At 36.1% G+C, this 22,077-nt stretch overlaps 1 protein-coding gene and 1 pseudogene across 2 annotated transcripts in view; one reads left to right on the top strand and one right to left on the bottom strand.

The window, feature by feature from the left end:
• ZC3H12B (zinc finger CCCH-type containing 12B) overlaps positions 1–22,077 on the bottom strand; it is a 394,029-nt gene that overhangs the window by 288,256 nt on the left and 83,696 nt on the right. The window lies entirely within an intron of this gene.
• On the top strand, positions 609–1,451 carry LOC116662264 (annotated as a pseudogene).

Genomic DNA, 22,077 nt, shown 5'->3' with positions numbered 1-22,077 from the left:
TTAGTAACTTAAATCTTAATTATATGTTGCCTACTCATTCTAAGTTTTACTTTGCCAGGGAAAACAACATCCATGGTTTGTTTGTATGAATTTGCAGTGTGTCTTTACTTGTATTTTAATGCTTAAGTTCTAGGAAAAATGGAACTGCAATTTTCTCTGTCAATAATAATGATTATAATAAATACTATGATTTTGAAAAAGGACAAGCATGGTAGAAGGACCAGGAAATAATGCACATAACTCTAGTTCAATCTAAAACTCCTCTCCTCGAACCTCTAATTTACCATTTAAAAACAAAATAATTCTATAATAATTCTATTATAGACTTGAATACACAATAGTGTCCAAATTCCTTTTGCCTCTCTTTGGCGGATATCATTCTCCCTTAAATGATCTCCTCTTTAACTAGAAATGTATGTGTTTTCCCACCATAAAGGGATAGAGTCTTTTATCAATTTTCCACACATCATTATAAAATCAAAAGGCAATCTCTGAAAACTTTATAGTTTAGAATCTAAAAATATAATTTTTCAGTCATTCAGTGAATGTTGACCTGAAGACTGTATACTCAGATGCTGCTACCCATAAAACCTGAGCCAGATCCACAACTATCTTCTAGCTTTCTCCCACTGTCTAATAACATGTCCACCAATAAGAATGTTAATTCACTAACTCCCCACCTTAATAGGTTGGAGAACAAAGGGAAAGACAGAACAGAAATGAGACAGTAATGTATAGAGGTTATTGTGAAACTGAGGAAAGCTAAGAAAAATGACCAGATGCTGAAAAGAAGAAATGTGAGTTATTTTCTTGATGCTGCTACTTCTCCACTAAAGGAAAATCATAGCAGCTAGGGCTTTGTAAGTTGTTCTGTTGATGACACTGTGAAAGACACAAACAGCAATAATTTGGAAAGCCAACTCCAACCTACTCAAGTTGCTAGAAAACTTCTTTGTATGGGAAAACAGTCTTCCATAGACACTATAAACCAAGGTACTTTGGTTCTAAAATGTGTGCCTTTCTCTGACTGAATTTTAATCTGCTTAGGTACACTTGCTAATATCAATTCTGGGGAATCATAATAGACTAATACTGTGGTAGATTGAGGTACTATATCAGCATTCGTTGCTCTCTTGTCATCTCCTCATTCACACATCAGTGAATGAGCCATAAGGGCTCTCAGGAACATTGCAGGTAATGGTTCACCTCCAATGATTTGCTTATCAAGAATGCTATAATAAACTGTTAGTTCTACTCACAGTTACTGATTCATCACCCTTAGCATATGGTTATTTAAATAGTCTTACCTGGATACTTTCAAATCTTTATTGTAATATGAATCCTATTCCCTACATTAGATGCTATTAAGCAAATTCTTTCTGCTTTAGTTTATCTCCTGCATAATGACTGTCAAGAAGTACTTAGAGATATTTGCTGAGCTATGTCCTATCTTACTGACGGTCCAATGAAGTCATTCACATAGTTGTCAAAACAAGAGTTTTGCCACAGTTTGTAAAATTTCCAGGAGCTACTGAATAGCCAACTGTGACTCCAGCCTTAAGAGCCATAGGAAATACTGTTGCTGGGGCAGATGAATAAATTTAGGTTGTAGTAGATGTAGGAACACTTTCAGTTTTTCCTTTCTAACTGCTAACTTATCTATAAATATTCAACCATTCAACTCCAAATAAGTATGCATTTACTATTTGCTAAATAATGATTCAGGCACTGAGGATTCAACAGTGAACAATATAGATAAGCTCCTTATACATTCTACTGGGAGAAATGGATAATAAATATACCTGTAACTGTAAAGATATATCCATTTTTGTTTATCTTCATTTCCAAAGGAAAGGCTATATATCCTTTCATCAGTAAAGCTAACTTCTCCAAATGTGATCTTGATTCCACACCCATAAGACTGTTCTCTGTCAGTGATTTACTTCATCATGTATTCTTCATTTTTCTCTATCAACCAGCTCCTCTTCCTCAGCCTATAACATAGTCAAATCTTCCCCAGTCTAAAAGAAAATTTTCCCATTGATAATACCTCATCTGCATGCTATTGTTCCACCTCACTTCTATGATTCACCACAAACCTTGTTGAAATAGTGTTCTACATTCACTGTACTAATTTTTTCAATTATAATTTTGTCCCAAACCGCTCAATTTGTCATCCACTACCATTTTTCCTGTTTTAATCAAGAATGTCAATTACATTTTGTTGGGATACAAATAATAAATAAGACAAAATAGTAAATATACAGTATGTGAGATGACAAATATACGGGGATAGAGAGTGCTGAAGGGTAGGTTTGCAATTTAATTAAGCAAATAATTATAAAAATCCATGAACATTTCTATATTTGTGCCTATCCTTACTGTCGTCTTTCTTACATGGGAGAAAGAGATGTCCCCCCTATTGTATAAGGTCCAGGCTTCTACTTCTCAATATCATGTCTTCCAATATCCTTTAAGGACTTTGCTCTATCCCCTGTCTTTCCTTTTCCCCCTCATTTGTGCTTAACAATTATGAATATAGCTTAATGATTATAAGTATAGACTAAATAATCAGACAGCTCAGGTTCAAATCTAACTCTACTACTTACTAGTTGTGCAATCTCAGAAATGTCACTTTACCTTTGTCCCTCTCATAAGGTTGTTATAATGATTAAATTACATAATGTATGCCAGTACTTAGCAGAATTCCTGACACAGATCAACTATTTAATGATGTTAGCATTACTATTACTTTTATTATTGGATCCTTCCTCTCAGCATGTAAACATGACCAATTCTCACCCATCTGAAAAACAGGTGAGGTATGGGTGGGGTACTGGGGAAGAGAGAGAGAGAGAGGAGAGAGAGAGAGATTCTCTCCACCCCTGTATCTTACCTATATCTATTATTCCTCTCCATTCATAGCCATGTTTCTTCAAAGAATCTAATTTCATAGTCTCTACTTCCTCACCTCTCATTCATATTGCAAATGAATGCAAGGTGACTTTCCTTTCCACCATTCCACTAATAATGATCTAAAGTCATCAATGACTTCCTAATTTGCAAATCCAATAATTACTTTTCAGACTGTATCTTACTTACCTTTTCCATGGTAATACATACTGTAGTCCCCCCCTACTCCTTGAAACTATACCATTAACTTTAGGACTAGCTCTTCTAGTTCTCATTTTACCTTAGCTAATTCCTTTTCGGTCTCCTTCATGGGGTCCTGCATCTTAAATGTTGGTAATTCATGGATTTCTGTTCTTAGTTTCCTTTTTGTCACACTCTAAAATCTCTTCAATAGGAGATCTAATCCACTTGTATAGCTTCCAATCCCACCTCTACTCTGCCAACTCTCAAGGATACTTCTCCTGTGTTACCTACTCCTCTGAATCCTAGATTCATACATTCAATTGTCCACTGGAACTCCACCCAAGCAATGATGAGTGAATCTAAGTTTTTAACATTCAAGCTCTCACAAATCTTACCTCTTATTGCCTTAATCAATTTGGGCTGCTATAACAAAATAACAGAGACTGGGTTGCTTATAAACAACAAGCATTTACTTCTCACAGTTCTGGAGGCTGAAAATCCAGGATTATGGTGCTGGCAGATTCAGTGTCTGGTGAGGGCCTTCTTCCTAGATGACCATATTTTCACTGTAACCCCACATGGCCAAAGAAGTGAGCTAGTTCTCCAGGGTTTCTTTTATAAGAACACTAATCCCAATCATGAGGGCTCTGCTATCATGACCTAATCACCTCCTAAAATCCCCACCTACTTATATGTTCATCTTGGGGATTAGGAGTGCAACAGAGGAATTTGGGAGGGAGGCACACAAACATTCAGATCATAGCACTTAGTAAACCTTTCTGTTTTCTCTAACAAACTATTTTATTCTTATCATTCTCAATATATTTTGCTTAGTCTCACCTCATGTCTTTGCTCGTGCTATTTCTTTTCAGATTACTCTCCTACTGCCTATCAAATCCATTAGATCAGTGCTTCTCAAACTTTAATGTGCATGTTAACCATCTAGGGATATTATTAAAATTCAGATGGAGGAAGTCTAGGGTTGGGGCTATGAATCTGCATTTCTAACAGGCTCCCAAGTGATGGTAATGCTGCTAGTCTGTAGATTTTGAGAAGCAAGGGTTATTCTATAAAAAGCTCTATGAAGGCAGGGAATTCTATCTGTTCTGCTCACTACTGTACTCCAGTGACTAGAACAGTGCCTGGCATATAGTAATTGCCAAAAAAAAATTTGTTGAGTGAATGAATAAAATAATAATCACGACTTCATCCAATACATGCTCCAAGGCTCACCTTCTCCCAAAATATTTTATACTCTGACCTGATCCTATAATAAGCAGTTTAGCTTTTACTCATTCATGTACTATTTCTATCTGTATTATTAGAGTACAACAATGGTTTTCAATTACATATTTATCATCACAAGTTTTGTTAACCTAACTATACTTAGAAAATGTATCAAGGAAATAAGAATGTGTGTTTCCAGCATGGTTTTTCTCACTGCCTCATTAATGACTACTCTAGTGGTGTTTTGGTTTTTGGTTTTCTGTAGCTCTTTGGTTCTGGAATAAATATGTTAAAAGTTATGTTATGGAAAAATAACATAGAAGAGGACGTACAAATGACTAAAAACATCTGAAAACTATTCAGTCCTTAATAATTATATATAGTTTGTGGGATTGTAAATTCATACAATATTTTTGGAAAGAAATTCAGTGACAGATATCACAAATTTAAATCTACCTCTTGGAATATATGCTAAAGAAATATCCAAATGCAAAGGTTTGTGCCCCCAAAATGTTTAACACAGCTTTATTTATAATGGCAAAATAAAAAATGACTGAACTAAATGTCTAATAATAGTGAAGTGATTAAGTAAATCATAGTACGGCTATTACATTAGTTATTATGCAGCTATCAAGAATGTTTACAAACAATTTTAATAACATGGGAGAAATGTATAAGTAAGAAGAATGTTAATGCAAAATAGAGAATAAAGTTGTTTTTCAGTATGATCTCAATTAACGTTAGAGCAATATGAAGAGAAGGAAACACATTTACCAAAGTGATAACAATGGTTATCTTGAGCATTGGGGAGGATTTACTGATGATTTATTGATTTTTTCTTTATATTGTTGTCTTCTACAACAAATGTGTTATTTTTATAACCATAATAGAACTTTGCTTAAAGAACTTCTTTCCCTTTAATTAAGGTGTTGTTATGTTCTCTATTTTTTTCTTATACATTTTTCTCATCTCCATCCCCAACTAAATTATAAGCCTAATGGCAAATAGAACTGTTGGCCCTCCATATCTACAGGTTTTGCATCTGCAGATTCAACCAACCACTGATCAAGAATATTAGAAGGGAGTAGGGTATAACTCAAGTGGTAGAGTGCATGCTTAGCATACACAAGGTCCTGGGTTCAATCCCCAGTACCACCTCTAAAAGTAAATAAGTAAACCTAACTACCTCCCCCCTTAAAAATAATAATAAATAAATAAAGTTAAAAATTAAAAACAAATTATTTTTAAAAATTAGAAAAGAATTCTAGAGAGTTCCAAAAAGCAAAACTTGAATTTGCTGCATGCTGGCAACTATTTATGTAGCATTTATGTTATACTTACAACTACTTACATAACATTTATATTGTTTAGGTATTATAAGTTATCTAGAGGTGATTTAAAGTGTACGGAGGATGCATGTGGGCCATTTTATACAAGGGACTTGAGCATCTGTGGATTTTGGTATCTGCAGGCGGTCCTGGAACCAATCTCCCACAGATACCACAGATGCTGAGGTACAATTGTACATAATTGTTTTTGATATATCTGGCAAACTTTAGCATAGGACTCTTGCTCAGATTTTCCTAGAAAGCTTCCTAGTCCTGTGCTATTATGTTCCTTAAACATATGCAAGCACATAAATATTCATGTAGGGCTACTTTTGAGGGGAAAGATGCCAGTACCTCTTTCACAAAATCACATAAGCCAGACCAAAATCTGGAATCTCTTTATGATAGATGTTAATAGCTAAGTTTTTAACAAAGCAGGATAAATTCAGTATTCAATAGAGTAAAATATTGGCATGCATTTAAAATCTTCCTACATAAAAGGCACTTTATACATTCCACATGTTTTTCTTAAGCGTATTACTTTCCACTTCTAAATTTGATATAAGAAATATATTGCACAATCTATTTCAGTGGTGAAAAGCTGGGAAAGAAAAAGAAAAGGAAAAATGGGGGAGTTTAGAGATTTACTAGTTTGTGATACTTGCCTTTCCCCCTAAAGTCTACTAGGTCTAAGGAGGACTAGATGGGATGGTGGTAGGAGTTTAACATAAACTGTTCACTCTCCAATTATTCTTTTCTCTCAGTTTAGCTGGGGAGGTTGATAAGATAAATTTATCTGCATTTTTCTAAAAGTAAAGAAAAAATGGAATGAAAGCTACAATAATGGAAACACAAGCCATTGCATTTCTTGTAGGTAATAGTTTTATATGTGTATTTATGAGAAATATGGGTATCATGCTATAAAATTAAATACTTTAGATATTTTATATCCTTATGGATATATAGTAAAACATATTACTTATTAAAATATAATTAGTTGATTGGACTTTTAAAAATTAAATGTCAAACTTCCAGTAAATAAGATGTAAATAATAAAATTTAATATTAATGGGGAGGTACTACAGGGGAGATGCCATCTGGTAATTTTTTTTTTAAACAAAAAGAGCACTGGTTATAAAGCGATACAGTAATTTGTAGCTCAAACAAAACTAAAGCTGTTTTTCATATGGTGGTTATATAAACAATCGACTCTCCTTTCACATTCTGTCTTTAAAAATAGTTAATTTAATAGTTACTTTTTTTTTAATATTAATTTTCTAGTTTGGGTGGAAGTCTTTAGAAACAGCTTCCCATGAATTTTTTCCACTTGTTGGGTTACTAGTATACATGTTAACTACCTGTAAAATATCGGAGGTAAAGGAAAATACTTTGTATTGACTTATACCATAAATTTCTTAGAAGCAAATATGCTAATTACATGAAACTTTCTATGACCCACTTTAATAATAATAGCTTCAAACGTAGCATTTATAAGATGTAATATTTAAATTATAATAGTGAACTATGGAGTTTGTGTGGAAATAATCCTCAAAATGATAAAAGAAGTAAATCTGTAGTATAACCAGTCATAGTTTGTTTCTTTATTAAGTATTTTTGAATCTTCAGAAAATAACATAATATGAGGAAATATTAAGAAGGTAGCAATCATGGGCAGAGCAAAGGACTCAAGAGATGACATCAGCCCATCCAGAAGACCTTACAGTTGAGGAGAATACCCAATTGAGACAAAGATATTATTCTTTTAAATCTGCTCCACAGGTTCCCAAGTTGGGAAGCTTTGTGGAAAAAGGAGCCAGTGTGCTCTTGGCACTTAGAAAACTCTGAGGAAAGCTGAAGGGGAGATTTAATAAGCTCCACAGACAGAAATAAAAGTAGAAAGTAAAAATCTGGCTGAGCTTTTATCTACTATCTCGAAGTGAAGCAGGAACTGAAGAAGGACAGTAACTATTAGAATTTTACTAGATTCTATAATACTTATAACTCATCTATTATACTGTAATTTATTCAAGAGCTGTAAAATGTTCCCTGCCAGGTTGTGATATATTTAAGACCTTATCCATCTTTACATATCAAGAGCTAGCACAGTGTCTGACATATTATAAACATCCAACAAATGCTTGCAGAAATTAGCTGAATTGTTAATGTTTTTTCTTTCAATTATCTGTTCCCAAAAGTGATTAGAATAAAATTTCATAATAAAAATGGATTGTATACTTCTCTTTGGAAGTATATAGGAAAAGGATACAGGAAAGATGACTTGGCCACTTTTCAGCCATATTTATTAAGAACAGAACCCCAAAAGACAGAATGAGTAGTAACAGGTTTCAATAGAAGGGGAAAGCAAGCAGAGCCTCATCCTCAAGGAAGAAAAGGGAAACAAGGGAGGTGAGACAAGTGGCCTTGGATCTCCAAAACAGAAAGGCCTGTATGGTTTTATAGTTAACTAATCACATTTAAAAAAAAACTAAAATATTCAGTCTTTGTCTTGGCAAATGTGAAGGTCTAGAAAAAGTAGGTTTGTTTAAGTGCTGAAAAAAATTTGTTTATAGACCTAAATGAATAATGTCCACATTGCTTTATTATGAAATCTCCTTAAAGATTTCTATCATCTCAGTAGCCATAGTCCAGGACTAAATAATGAAGACCTATACAACAGTAGCAATGAGAATGGAAGGGGAAATGACACTTAAAGTGAAAAATTCAAAGGATTTCTAAATTACTTAAATTACATAGTGGGGAAAAAAAAGAAAAGAAAACCTGAAATTGGGGTTTCAAATAAAGAAAGCAAGCACTCATAGGTATTTAATCTTTTATATTAATGTTTTTTTATGAACTCAGTAGGTGCTTAAGGAATTCTATCAGTTCACTGGCTTTCTCCTTTACTTAGAAAATGTATGGTATATTTCTTAAGTGGTTTTATTCTTAAGAGCTGAAAGTTATTACAATAGCATTATAGAAGAGTAGTTGCTAGTGATGCTTATGTCATAATATCTTAATTTTTTAAGTGTTTTTATCCTGAATTAATGTTAAATAACTATCCACTATGTCATTTTATCTTATAACAACATCAAGAGCTAGACAAGTATTCTTCTTTTTCTTATTATTTTTACTGACAAAAAAAACCCTGGGACACAGAAAAGTATACATACAAGTTCACACACAGAGGCAGTAGGTCAGGCTTGGATGTACCCAGCTGCTGGTACTCAAGAGAGCAGTTGCTTTCTTAAATGATTGGAGGTCATGTGGACCTGGTGTAATCTATGCAAATATCACATAGGGAACACGTGGATGCATCATTCCTTCAAGGTTCAGACTCCTGAGACTTTGGAAACCTGGGGTCTCTGAGACAGGAATTGACAGTGGGAAACAGGAAAGTAATGGGGCTGGGTATTCCTTCCTCCATAAGCCCTAACCAAATATAAACACTAACAACTAAAACTGTTGTTAACCAGTTAACATTTTGGCATGGATTAGTGGGAATAGGACAGAAGACCAAAAAATGAGAGAGGGAGACATCAAGAAGAAAAAGAGTACTCAACAGAGGATGCCAAAGACAAACTGCATTCAAAATTACTCCAGGTTTTTGGCCCACACAAGCTCCAAGTCAATTTGGCAGGAAACTAAATTATCTTTCACAATTTTTTTTCAGCATGTTTCATTGAGGTACAACATATCTCGCATTTCCCCAAGAAAATTATCTGAAGATTATCCAAAGTCTACCACAACCTATTTATAAAACTATTAAGCATGATGTGACTATGATCAATAAATACTAATTTAAATAGAAACTATAAATCTTAATTTAATGTTCTTAAAGCTTCAGAACTTGAAAATATCTGTATACATGTTATCTTATTATTGAGGTATATGTGACATATAACATAATATTAGTTTCAGGTGTACTACATAATGATTCAATATTTGCACACACCACGAAATAATTACCACAATAAGTCTAGCTGCCATCCATCACCATAAAAAGTTAAAATTTTTTCTTCTAATGAGATTTTTTTAAGATTTGCTTTCTTAGCAAAGCTCAAATGTGCAAGAAAAATTATTGGCCATACTGACCATACTGTATATTATATCCCATGACTTATTAATTTTATAACTGTCAGTTTGTACCTCTTGACACCCTTCACCAATTCACCAATTCCCACACTTTCCTCCCCTCTGGCAACCACCGATCTGTTCTCTGTAACTATTAGTTTTCTTTGATTTGTTTTCTTAGGGCATTTGTTTTTTAGATTCTAAATATTAGTGAAATCATATAATATTTGTATTCCTCAGTGTGACGTATTTCACTTAGCATAATACACTTTAGGTCCATCCATGTTGTTGGAATGGCAAGACTTCTTTTTTATGGCTGAGTAATATTCCAGTGTGTGTGTGTGAGAGAGAGAGAGACAGAGAGGGAGAGTGTGCTATCACATCTTCTTTATTTATTTAGGTTGCTTCCCTATCTTGGCTACTGTAAATAATGCTGCAATGAAAACAAAAGTGCATATATCTTCTCAAATTAGTGTTTTCCTTTTCTTCAGGTAAATATGCAGGAGTGGAATTGCTGGGTCATAAGTTAGTTCTATTTTTAATTTCTTGAGAAACCTCTATACTGTTTTCCATACTGGCTGCACCCACTTACATTCCCACCAACAGTGCACGAGGGTCCCCTTTTCTTCACATCCTCACCAACACTTGTTATCTGTTGTCTTTTTTATAACAGCCATTCTGACAGGTGTGAGAAATCACATTGTGGTTTTGATTTGCATTTCCCTGATGATTAGTGATGCTGAGCATCTTTTCATGTGTCTGTTGACCACCTGTATATCTTCTTTGGAAAATGTCTATTCAGGTTCTCTGCACAGTTTTTAATTGAGTTGTCTGTTTTTGATGTTGAGTTGTATGAGTTGTTTGTATATTTTGGATATTAACCCTTTATCAGATATCTTCTTCCATTCAGTAGGTGGCCTTTTCATTTCATTGAGAGTTTCCTTTGCTGTGCAAAAGACTTTTAGTTTAATGCAGTACCATTTACTTATATGTATTTTTGTTTACATTGCCTGAGGAGACATACTCAAAAAAAAATGGCTAAGACTGATGTCAAAGAGCATTTGCCTATATTTTCCTCTAGAAATTTTATGGTTTTAGGCCCTACATTAAGGTTTTTAATACGCCCTCTAATGTATTTTTCAGTTCAGTTATTGTATACTTCAGCTCTGTGACTTCTTTTTGATACTTTCTTATATTTTCTAGCTCTTTGTTAAAGTTCTCACTGTTTTCATCCATTCGTCTCCCAAGTTTGGTGGGCATCTTCATGACCATTACTTTAAACTTTATCAGACAAGAATACTTATCTCTGGTTCATTAAGATTTTTGTCTGGAGTTTTACCTTGTTCTTTTATTTGAAACATATTCCTCTGTTTCCTCATTTTGCTTGACTATCCATGTTTGAGTCTGCATTTGGTGAAACAGCTACCTCTCCCAATCGTGAAGGAGTAGCCTCATGTAGATGATGAAACTTATCTTTCAACCTTGCCCTAGCTGTTGGTTGTCTCTAGAATTTTTGTGATTATCTAAGCAACCTAATTTATTCTTGACAGGTCATAGTTGTTGAGGTTGTGCCAAGACAGTTCAGTGTTCCAACGGGAAGGGTCTCAGTAAGCACCTAATTTCAGGCTGATTGGAAGCCAGACCCTCAGACAAGAGCTTTTAAAGTATGCAAATACGTACAGTCCTCTGGGACTGAAATCATAAACCCTACTGGCCTCTAGATCAGACCATCTAGATGTGTCCCCGTAGTGACAGTTGCAAAAATTGGGGCGAATGTTTAGGCTCCATTAAAGGAAGTACTGTTGAGCTGTAGTAAGACCAACAGAAAGCACAAAGATGGTGTCCACTGGTTTATGTTCTCTGATGGCAACTCTGAAGCCTCTAGATATGTGATAAACCTGAAGTCTGACCCTCAGGCTGAAGCTCCAGGAGAAGTAAATAGGCCTTTTTCACAGGTGGACTGGGGCTGTGTTTCAGTATGCTGCCTGTGCTCTGCAGGTGACAACCTGTCAAGAACTGTCTCTTTGTTTCAGTCTCATGGGGCCCAGAAATGCAAGGTCCCCTGGCCACCAGTGCCAGGCACTCAAGGAGCATCACCTGTGTGGATTGTATGCACTTACCAGCTTTAGTACAGTTATGGGAGAACAAGGGTGCAGGATGTACCCACCAGCTTTAGTGGGGCTATGGAAAAACATAGGGGCAGGCCAAGCCTGCCAGCAGTAGCAAAGTAGAGGGAGAGAAAAAAAAAAAAAAGGCATCCACCAGTGCCTCTATGTTTGGATAGAGTCCCAGTGAGCCTATGCCCCTTTGCTAGATGCTTTAAGGTTAGTAAATGAATCTCTTTCCCATATGGTCTAGGAGCTTTTCAAACTGTCTTTTTTGTGCTGGCTCTTGGAGTAAGTGTGTCTGCTTGTGAGCCCCTTTAAGAGAGGGATCTTAGTTCCCAACAACCCTTTGGATCTCCTGGACATAAGCTACATTGGTTTTCAAAGCCAGGCATTTTGAGGATTTGTCTTGGGACCTGGAGTGCCCAATGTGGGGAACAAACCCCTCACTCCATAGGGAGAAGTCACATATTTGTGAGTTTCCTCCAATTGTGGGTCATTGTGCCTGGGATGGGGTTTTTGGCAAGACCACATCTCTTCCTCTCCTACTCATCTCGATGTTGTCCTTTTATCCTTCGTTGTGGAGATGCTGTCCAGCTAGTGTTCAGAGGGAATTGTTCTTCATGTTGCTATAGATTTGGTGTTCATGGGAGGTGGTGAGTTCAGGATCTTCCTATACCACCATCTTGAATCCCAAGCCAAATGTTCTTAACTTAAAAAATCAACCTGCAAATAGTTAAATATGAGAATCTATTTTTAATTTTAAAATAAATATAACATCTAAAAATGACAAGATGATTCTAGTCGAAACAAATTATTACTTTTGGAAATAGAAAGATAATTAGGTCCCGACTCATTATTTTACAATTTTTCCTGATGGGACATAAAATTATTTGTTATTCAGAGTTGTATTACTGAGTTATTTACCTTGCATGAAATGTAGTGTTAGCATGTTTAACTATAGATGATTTGCTTCTCTATTCTATCTTTAAATAATAGAATTTCATAATGAAGAAATATTCAAACAATATCCAGGTCAGAAATAGCAAAGGTTAAGCATAAACAAATGTTTTCTCATATAATTGACACTGCAGTATTGTATATTCATAATGCTAACTCTTTTCCCATAAAGCCTAAAAACTTCTTTGATATAGAAATATATTTGCATCTCTTAATTTAAAATCTAAATAAATTATTTGTGTCTCTCTCAAACAGGTATACTAAGACTTTTCAATTTGAAAATATTTTAAAACCTATTTGGGGAGTAGAAGGACGCATAGCTCATCTCTCCCACGAATACACCAAAAATTACACCCACAGATGGAACAATTTGCACAGAATACCTACTGAACTTTGGCAGAATATCTCTTACTTTGGAAATATAAGAAGATTCCTCACAAAAGCTGGGAAGAGGAAAAACAAAAGAAAATGGAAATCAGTGCAGGACCTGTCCTGTGGGGAGGGAGTGTCAAAGGAGGAAAAGTGCCATCATGCTGGGATGCCCCCTATCCAGCAAGGAGGTCAGTGGGAACAGAAAGGGAGCTTCTCAGAAGAGAAAGCAGCAGCCACTAAGCAGAAAGAACTGAGAAAAACCAGCACAGGGGGTCCCTGTGACCACTACACAGAGATGCAAGCCAGCAGGGGCAGGCCAGTACTTGCTGCTGAGAATCAGGCTTCCTCGGATGAGTCTGAGAAGGGAATTGGGGCTGACTGTGCAGAGGCAGCCGGGGTAGGGGGGCTGGAGCATGGTGTGGGCTGTGGTTGTGACTGTGTGCAGAACACCCTGGGACCCACATAAAAATGTACCACTGCTAGTGCTCACGGTGAGGAGTGGTGCAATGCAGCCAGGCCATAGCCACCATCTCCACTAGCCCAGAGGTCATTGCTTGGCACCATTGTTGGAATGTGTTCTCATAAGAGAGGTGGGGTTCAGATGCAGCCATCTTCTTGGCTTGCTCTGGAGGGACATAATCCCTGGAACATGGCTTCCAGGTGGAGACAGGGCTGAAACCTCAATCCATAGCTAGGGGTCCCACAACTCCACCAGCGGGACTGAGATTTGACTCTAGCCCCAGGCAGTGGTGGCAGATTTGCTGGTGCCTTTGTGGACCCACCCTCTAAGACCTGCCTCTAAGCAATGAGCAGAGTTCTGGCAGGGACAGGTTTGGCATTAACAGCAGGACTGCATACCATACAAGGACATAGGGCTGGGGTCTGCACTGATCCCGTAGCACAATGCAGATCTAGGTGTGTGACTGAACACTTATGATGGCAGGTCCTAGTACCTGAAGTCAGTAGACCTGCATTGGTGGCTCTGAGGGCATAGAACCTGGGGGACACTAGAGTAGGTTGCCAACATTCCCATTGCTGAGATGGGAACAAGGACAGCGTCAGCAAAGAGTACTTTGTAAGACCACAAAACAAGTGACAGACAACACCACAGAGGGCACTTCCTGGTGGACATATCCTGTGGAGGTATATTCAGTGGCTTCTCTTCCAGTGGAAGCCCTCCAACCCCACTACCACACACCTCAGCTCAGAAACGGGTCTAGAAGCCTCTATTTCAACAACAGAGGAACAGACCTGATCCCTGTCAGGGCTGTGACGACCACAGAACAAAAAAGGAGGCCCTGTTCAACAACAACAGCCAGGGCAGGCTCTGATCACCAAAACACAAACCACACCCCCAATCAAAGGGATTAACAGCGAACAGATACAGAAGAAAAACGTGGCAACCATCCATACTAAGAACAGCCGTCATGACAAAACTATTCGATATGCACAGTCTACACAGGAATACTTTCACTTAAAAAAAAAAAAAGCCCTTCAAGACCATAGTAGATAAGTGATACTCCTAAATCCTTAGAGTCAGAGAAATTTAAGTAAAACCTACTTGGTTTGTTTACATTAATGAAGACTTCTAAATATACATTTAATACATACAAATAGGAACTATAACTAAATTAAACTGTTCTACATTTGGAACAATATTTAAATTGAAATAACCTAAACAGTAAATAATATAGCATTGTTTTGTTATATTGCCTTAAAAGGGTTTTTTTAAGTAGCATTTTTTTTTTCCTTAATGAATTGGTAAACTACCGATATCTAAGACTCTGAAAAATGAAATTTAGATTTTGTAACCTCACAAAAAATTAGCAATAGAATGTATTTTTAAATCATGTGCTTTAGTTTTTGCTTCTGGGAAGATGGAGAAGACATGCTTTTTTCCCTCCTATTTCTCCTGCTTGCTACAACTAAAATCCCTGCATATTGTAGATAAAACAAACATAAGAAGAGAAGAAAGTAGAAAAACTAGAGACTTTGGAATATTAGGAACAACATGGCAGTGAGTGCCTTGTGTTTACATTTGCCTTATATATCCCAGTCTTAATTGGAATAAACCAGCATTCCAAAAATACAAATGGGCACAGACAATAAAATCCCCAACAAAAGTCTGCTCTCTGCAGCCAAAGGACAAGGAAAGGGTAACCTAGCAAGACAAAAATAAATAAATAATGGCTTTAGTCCAGTCAAAAACCACAGCCCATGCAAGCAAAGGCCAAGTGGGAAACCTAGCTTCCACTCTTGCAAATTTTGTATCAGAGAAGGCCAAGTAGAGAGCCAGGATTTTCATCCCCATCATCTAGTAACAAACCTCACTTCCCACCACAGTGTCAGTGGGGACCATGTAGGGAGCTGTAACTCCAACCCCTGCCCAGCAGTAGTAAAGAGCTCTCCCCATTTTGTGTCAACAGAAGCTGAGAGTGGAATGAGAACTTCTACCTCCACCTGGATATAATTAGATAGTTAGTTCCCCTTAGTTGCTGGAACACTGTCAGAGAAAATCAGCTGAAACAGAAGGTTTAAATAAGATTCAAAGTCTCAGAACATAATGAAAAAATGTCAAGGTTAAAACTGAAGATCACTCATCATACAAAGATCAGACATTTATCAACCAGAATGAAAAAAAGATAATCAGTACATGGCAATAGGAAGAAAACAGAGAAATTAGAATAATCTGACAAGTGTTTTAAAGCAGGTATGATAGAAATGCTTCAGTGAACTATGATGACACTTGAAAAAAATAGAAATAGCCTCAGTAAAGAAATAGAAAGTCTCAGGAAAGAAACAGAAACTATAAAGAAGAACCAAATGGAAATCTTAGAACTGAAAAGTAACTGAAATAAAGAGCTCACTGGATGGGCTCAACAGCAGAACAGAGAAGAGGAAAAAATTGGAAGATAGAACAATAGAAGTTATTAATTCTAAACAATGGAGAGAAAATCAAAAACAAAAAAGAATAGAGCCTCAGAGACATGTAGGACTGTAATAAAACATCCAACTAATATTTGTGTGATTAGAGTTCCTAAAGGAGAAAAAAAAATTGGGGTTGAAAAGGTACTCAGACTATTGAGAAAGGATTTCAGTTTAAAATGGAACCAGAGAAATAGACAAATAGATCAATGGAACAAAACAGAAAGCCCCAAAATAAACACACACACTTTGGTCAATTAATCTACAACACAGGAGGCAAGACTATACAATGGAGAAAAGACAAGTCTCTTCAATACATGATGCTGGGAAAACAGGACAGCGGCATGTAAAAGAATGAAAGTAGAACGTTCTCTAACACCATATACAAATATAAACTCAAAATGAATTAAAAACCTAAATGTAAGACCAGATACTACAAACTTCCTAGAGGAAAATAAAAGCAGAAAAGTCTTTGAGATAAATCACAGCAATATTTTTTTGGATCCATCTCCTAGAGTAATAGAAATAAAACCAAAAATAAACAAAAGGGACTTAATCAAACTTAAAAGTTTTTTCACAGCAAAGGAAACCACAAACCAAATGAAAAGACAACCTACGAAATGAGAGAAAATATTTGCAAACAATGCTGCTGACAAGGGATTAATTTCCAAAATATACAAACAGCCCACACAGCTCAATATATAAAAAAGAAAGAAAAAGAAAAAATGAGCAAAGACCTAACTAGATGTTTCTCCAAAGAAGACATCCAGATGGCCAACAGGCACATGGAAAGATGCTCAATATCACTAACTATTAAAGAAATGCAAATCAAAACTACAGTGAGATGTCACCTCACACTGGTCAGAATGGCCATCATTAAAAAGTTAATAAATAATAATGCTGGAGAGGGTGTGAAGAAAAAGGAACCCCCTTATACAGTTATGAATGTAAATTAGTGCCACCACTATGGAGAACAGTATGGAAGTTCCTTAAAAAACTAAAAATAGTTACCATATGATCCAGCAATCTCTCTCCTAAGCATATACCCAGAAAAGTCAAAAACTCATTTGGAAAGATACATGCACTTCAATGTTCATAGCAGCACTATTCACATTAGCTAAGACATGGAAGCAAACTAAATGTCCACTGACAGATGAATGGATAAAGAAGATATAGTAAATATATGAAATGGAATACTACTCAGACATAAAAAGAATGAAATAATGCCATTTGCAACAACATGGGTGGACCTAGAGATTATCATACTAAGTGAAGTAAGTTAGACAGAAAAAGACGAATATCATGTTATCACTTGTATGTGGAATCTAAAAAAAAAAAACAAATGAACTTATTTACAAAGCAAAAATAGACTTACATACATAGAAAACAAACATATGGTTACCAAAATGGAAAGTGAGGGCAGGGGAATTAGGAGTTTGGGATTAACGTATACACACTACTATATATAAAACAGATAAACAAGGACATGTATAGAATAGGGAACTATCTATATTCAATATCTTGTAATAACCCATAATGGAAAAGAGTCTGAAAAGGTATGGATGGAGATAGATACACATATATCTATATATAGAGATATATAGATGTAGTATATATCACTTTGCTGTGTACCTGAATCTAACACATTACGAATTAACTATACTTCAATAAAAATGTACATGAATTATACCTATACAGTTCAATGAATTATCACAGTGTTTTTGTTTTGTTAATGTAATTTGTGAATAACTGTAATTATTTTTCCCTTTTAGTCCTTATTATACCTCTGTAAATTGGTATCACTCTATATAAAATAGAATTTATTTTCTTAAACAATTTCAAAACAATGGAACCAGTGGATATGCAATGGAGACTCTCATACATGTATACTCAGAACAGAACTTAAGAACTGAAAAACTGAATGCCTAGTTTATAGAAGACTGTGACTTATTTCCTGAACAATGAACATCTGTCAAGAATCTCTCCACATCATCAAACCAATGAACTTACTGTTCGACTCTGGCTGGATTTCCCTCTTTTTACACTCCTTGCCCATTAACACAGCCCAACCCAAACCCTCAACAGACTTGTCTGTAGCTTGCTACAGCGTGCATTTCCCAAACTGCAATTCTTCTGTTATTTCTGAATAAACTCAATTTCTGATAATTCGAGTTTGCCTCAGTATACCTCTTTATTTAGGTTGACATTTCATGGCATCAGAAGTGGGATACAAAGGAGATGACCCCTAGAGGGATGGTGACCCGCAGAATTGAGTGAGGTAGCCCCTTGCACTCAATACTTCTGTGAGTCACTTTCTGTTTCCGGCTTGGTGACTTTCCTCTTGGATTTAGAACTCTCCCCTTTTGGTCGAGCTCTCCAATTTTACTTGGGATTTGGATAAGTACAGATTGCCCTTTTGGTGAGTACTCCTTTGGTTTCTGAATTAGAATGCCTGGATTTAAATTAAAACTTGTGGATTTTTCCTGAGAGAAAGAGTAAAATTAAATCGGTGGGCATGGATTGAGCACCTAAATGATGCCAGAGTGTTTGCCACCTTCATGAGAGACAACTGTCTCTGAAGCACAAGACTCCTGTGTAAGGATAAGGTGGCCAAGGATGAGGAAATTTCACAGTAGGCTTACACACCACTCACAAGAAAATTCTATGCAATGAAGGACACCTGGTTACAGGTTAGAAAAACAGGGCAAAGACTGTCTACCAGGAAAAAGAGGCATCTTGTAAAAAGCACACTGTCAAGTAAAATCCAAGTCCAAACCCTAAGCATACCCCTTAGGCTATCTATGATTTTTTTCTTTGCCCTCAAGAAAATTTCAAAAATGCGATCTCAGTCATCTAAATGTTGTAAGGGTAGTCTCCACTTTGGGAACCTGGCAAGTTTTAAGTTAAAAAAAACTATGTTCTCTCCTCATATGCATGGACCAGTCTCACTAAAGACAACCTAGATTTACAATGGTCATTATTACAAATGTTCCAATAACACAAGATCATTCATTTAAGATGAGTACTTCAAAGCAAGGGTTCCCAAATCCAACAAACAAAATGGGAGATCTATTTTAATTTGCATTCAGAAGCCTCCAAAAATCCTCAAAATTCCAAAATAGCTTCACTGAAAGATTAATTGCAAAATGCTAACAAATTACTAAAGATACACTAGGTACCTAAAACAAATGACTATAAGACTGATGTAACTCCTACTGCTCCACTCTATCCTTTTTTGAGCACACATTCTACTAATCTTCTTTCTGTATTATCTTTACACTCTGAAGAGACCACACGACCGTAAGCAAAAGTATTCCAAGTTCACAGTCTTATAGACACCACCAAACTTACCTTTGAAGGAGGGCCCACCGTATGGGCCCCTCTCAGGTTGGATGGGACACCAACAGATTTTCCTGTAACTACTAACAGTTATTCCCTTAAATAGCCACAGGGAAATGAAAATTACAGTTAATAGAAAACATTGCCAAATTCTGGTAGATAACAGAGCTGCACTCTCTACTTTAAGCACCACTCACTACAGAGCCTGCAGATAAAATCCTGGTTGTAAACTGGCAGAAGCCAGCAAAGGGTGAGAATTCTTATGAGAATCAATTCTCCTGAGTATGTCTGTAGTTTGAACCAAATTTAAAACCATTGGTATTGATCCTTTCTCTCCCAGGGACAATTGCTGCCTTCTTGTTTGCCTTATTTTGTGTCCTAAGAACTTGGATTGGAAACCATCCCATTGGGGGACCCAAAATATAGCTGGACAGAAGTGTGAGTTGCATGCTATTTGTGGCTAGATATGGCTGGACAGAAATGTGGGTGAACTCCATTTGCAGCTAGGATCCTTTCAATTACTGCCAGCCCTCAGGAGAGTTGTCTAAGTCTTTATTTTGGTTGTCTTTGGTAGTGGCTTTGGATATTGGGAGGCTAATATCCATCGCACCCTCTCTGGAGATGCGTCCATGAGTCATTCAATACTGCCAGGAATATCTGCTGTTTGTCTGGGTTGTCTACAGTCAGAAGTTGGCCAAACTGGAAGCTAATATTCAGAGCTTGATAGGAAATTTTTTAAGGCTTTATCCCATAAACTAAAATGGAATTATATACCCAAAGGGAAAGAAAAACATTCTGAAGACTTTTATGGAAGGATTCATTAAAGCACTCCAAAGACAAAGCTCTAAATCTAGAACACAGAAATCTTGATTTTCATCTTGGTTGAAGATCTCCCTGATTTAAAGAAGTAAATTGAAGACAATGTGGTTAGATGGGTGGGTCAACATATGATGCCATTCAAGTTTCAACCCAATTCCTTGAAAAATTAAAAACAACTGTACTAGTCTTATAAATCTAGCCTTTTACAAGAACAGAAATACAGCTCTTGCAGCAATTCAAAGCCCATCTATCTTAAAAAAAAAAAGTCCCAAAACCTCCCCTACTCATCTCAAAAGTCTTACAGATATTGTAAAAGATATGAATTTAGGAAACAAAAGACCTTCTGGGAGGAGCTTGTATTTTTTTTCCCTTGTCCCTTTGAGATGTAAATGTTCTACCTTGTTTTCTCCAGGACATCGTGTATGCAAATTTCAGAGAGGTAATTCCTGTCAGAAGGGAAAAAACTATTTGGAACTTCGGTGAATGAAAAATCTTAAATGCCTTCTCCACAAATAATAAAAAGCTTTAGCCATCTGAGAAGGTAACTTTAATTTATTCCAACTTCCAGAAATGTGATTTGGATCCAACTGTTATTTTATTAACTGGTGAGTTTTGCATTATCATTTCTGTCTCATGGCTAAAATATTACAGCAAAAGCTATAAAATTTCTGTATCTGTCTGTTTGTGCTTATTGTAAATGTGTGATAATTTTCAACCTCTATATGGTATTGTCAAAATTAATTTGCAAAAAGGTTCTATTTAATTGGTTAAAAGAAAAATAAACATTTATCAAATTAAGTATTCTAGAACTCTCAAGAAATATAGAAGCTTAATGCAAATGGTCTTCAAGGTCATGTGATCTAGGATAAATTATTACTAAATAAAAGTTAGTTTAAGTTTGTTAGTTAATTAAAATAGGTATGTCTTAAAAGTCATCAGCATTAAATATCATACAGACATACAACTTTTAATCTACTTGGGTTTACTAGTCAAATAAGTTCATGTTATTTCTGTTACAAAATTTGTAACCAATAACTTATTTGGTTAGCTGTTTACTGTCTTGAGAAATTAGGTGACTAATTAAACAATACTAATCAAAACATAATCGTTAAAACTAATTTAAACATAACTGTTGAGAACAAGTGAACAAATATGTATTGGTCATGGTTTGCATGCTTCTCACTAGGTAGAAGATTTTTCCTATGGACAAGCAACTGCCTTTTTTTTAACAAAGAAATTATTTAAAAACACCATCCTTACATGGGGCACCCCCACCATTTTTCACAGTGACCGCAGAACTCATTTTACTGACCAGATAATCCAGTAACTCTGCAGAGTATTTTCTGTGTTACAGAGGCTGCATTACCCATATCATCCTCAATCTTCAGGACTAGTAGGAACAACTAATGGCATCACTAAAACCCAACTGGGAAAATTTTGTGAGACTGAAGCTTCCCTGGACCAAAATGCTGTCACTGGTCCTTTTAAATCTAAGGTCCTTAGCTTTTGAAAAGCATAAGCTCACTCCCTATGAAATAATAACTGGAAGGCCCATGCATTTTCCTCATTTCCCATACCCTGATCCTCAAATTGCCCAGCAGGACCTATTAAAATATTGCCAGTCACCTATTCTCTATCCCCAGAAACATCTTTCACGAGTTAAAAATATACTGAGTAAGAATACAACCTAAAACCTGACTCCCCTCATAACCTACTTTATGGAGAATGTGTCTACTGGAAAAGACACCAACTAAAGGACTCCCTTTCCCCTCACTGGAAAGGAACTTTTCCAGTACTGCTCACCAATTCCTGTGTACTCAAACTTGAAAACATAT

Source organism: Camelus ferus, chromosome X (genome assembly GCF_009834535.1).
Source record: "Camelus ferus isolate YT-003-E chromosome X, BCGSAC_Cfer_1.0, whole genome shotgun sequence".
Taxonomy (NCBI): domain Eukaryota; kingdom Metazoa; phylum Chordata; class Mammalia; order Artiodactyla; family Camelidae; genus Camelus; species Camelus ferus.
The sequence above is the reverse complement of the archived record's forward strand: the minus strand, read 5'-3'. Positions and strand labels throughout refer to the sequence as shown.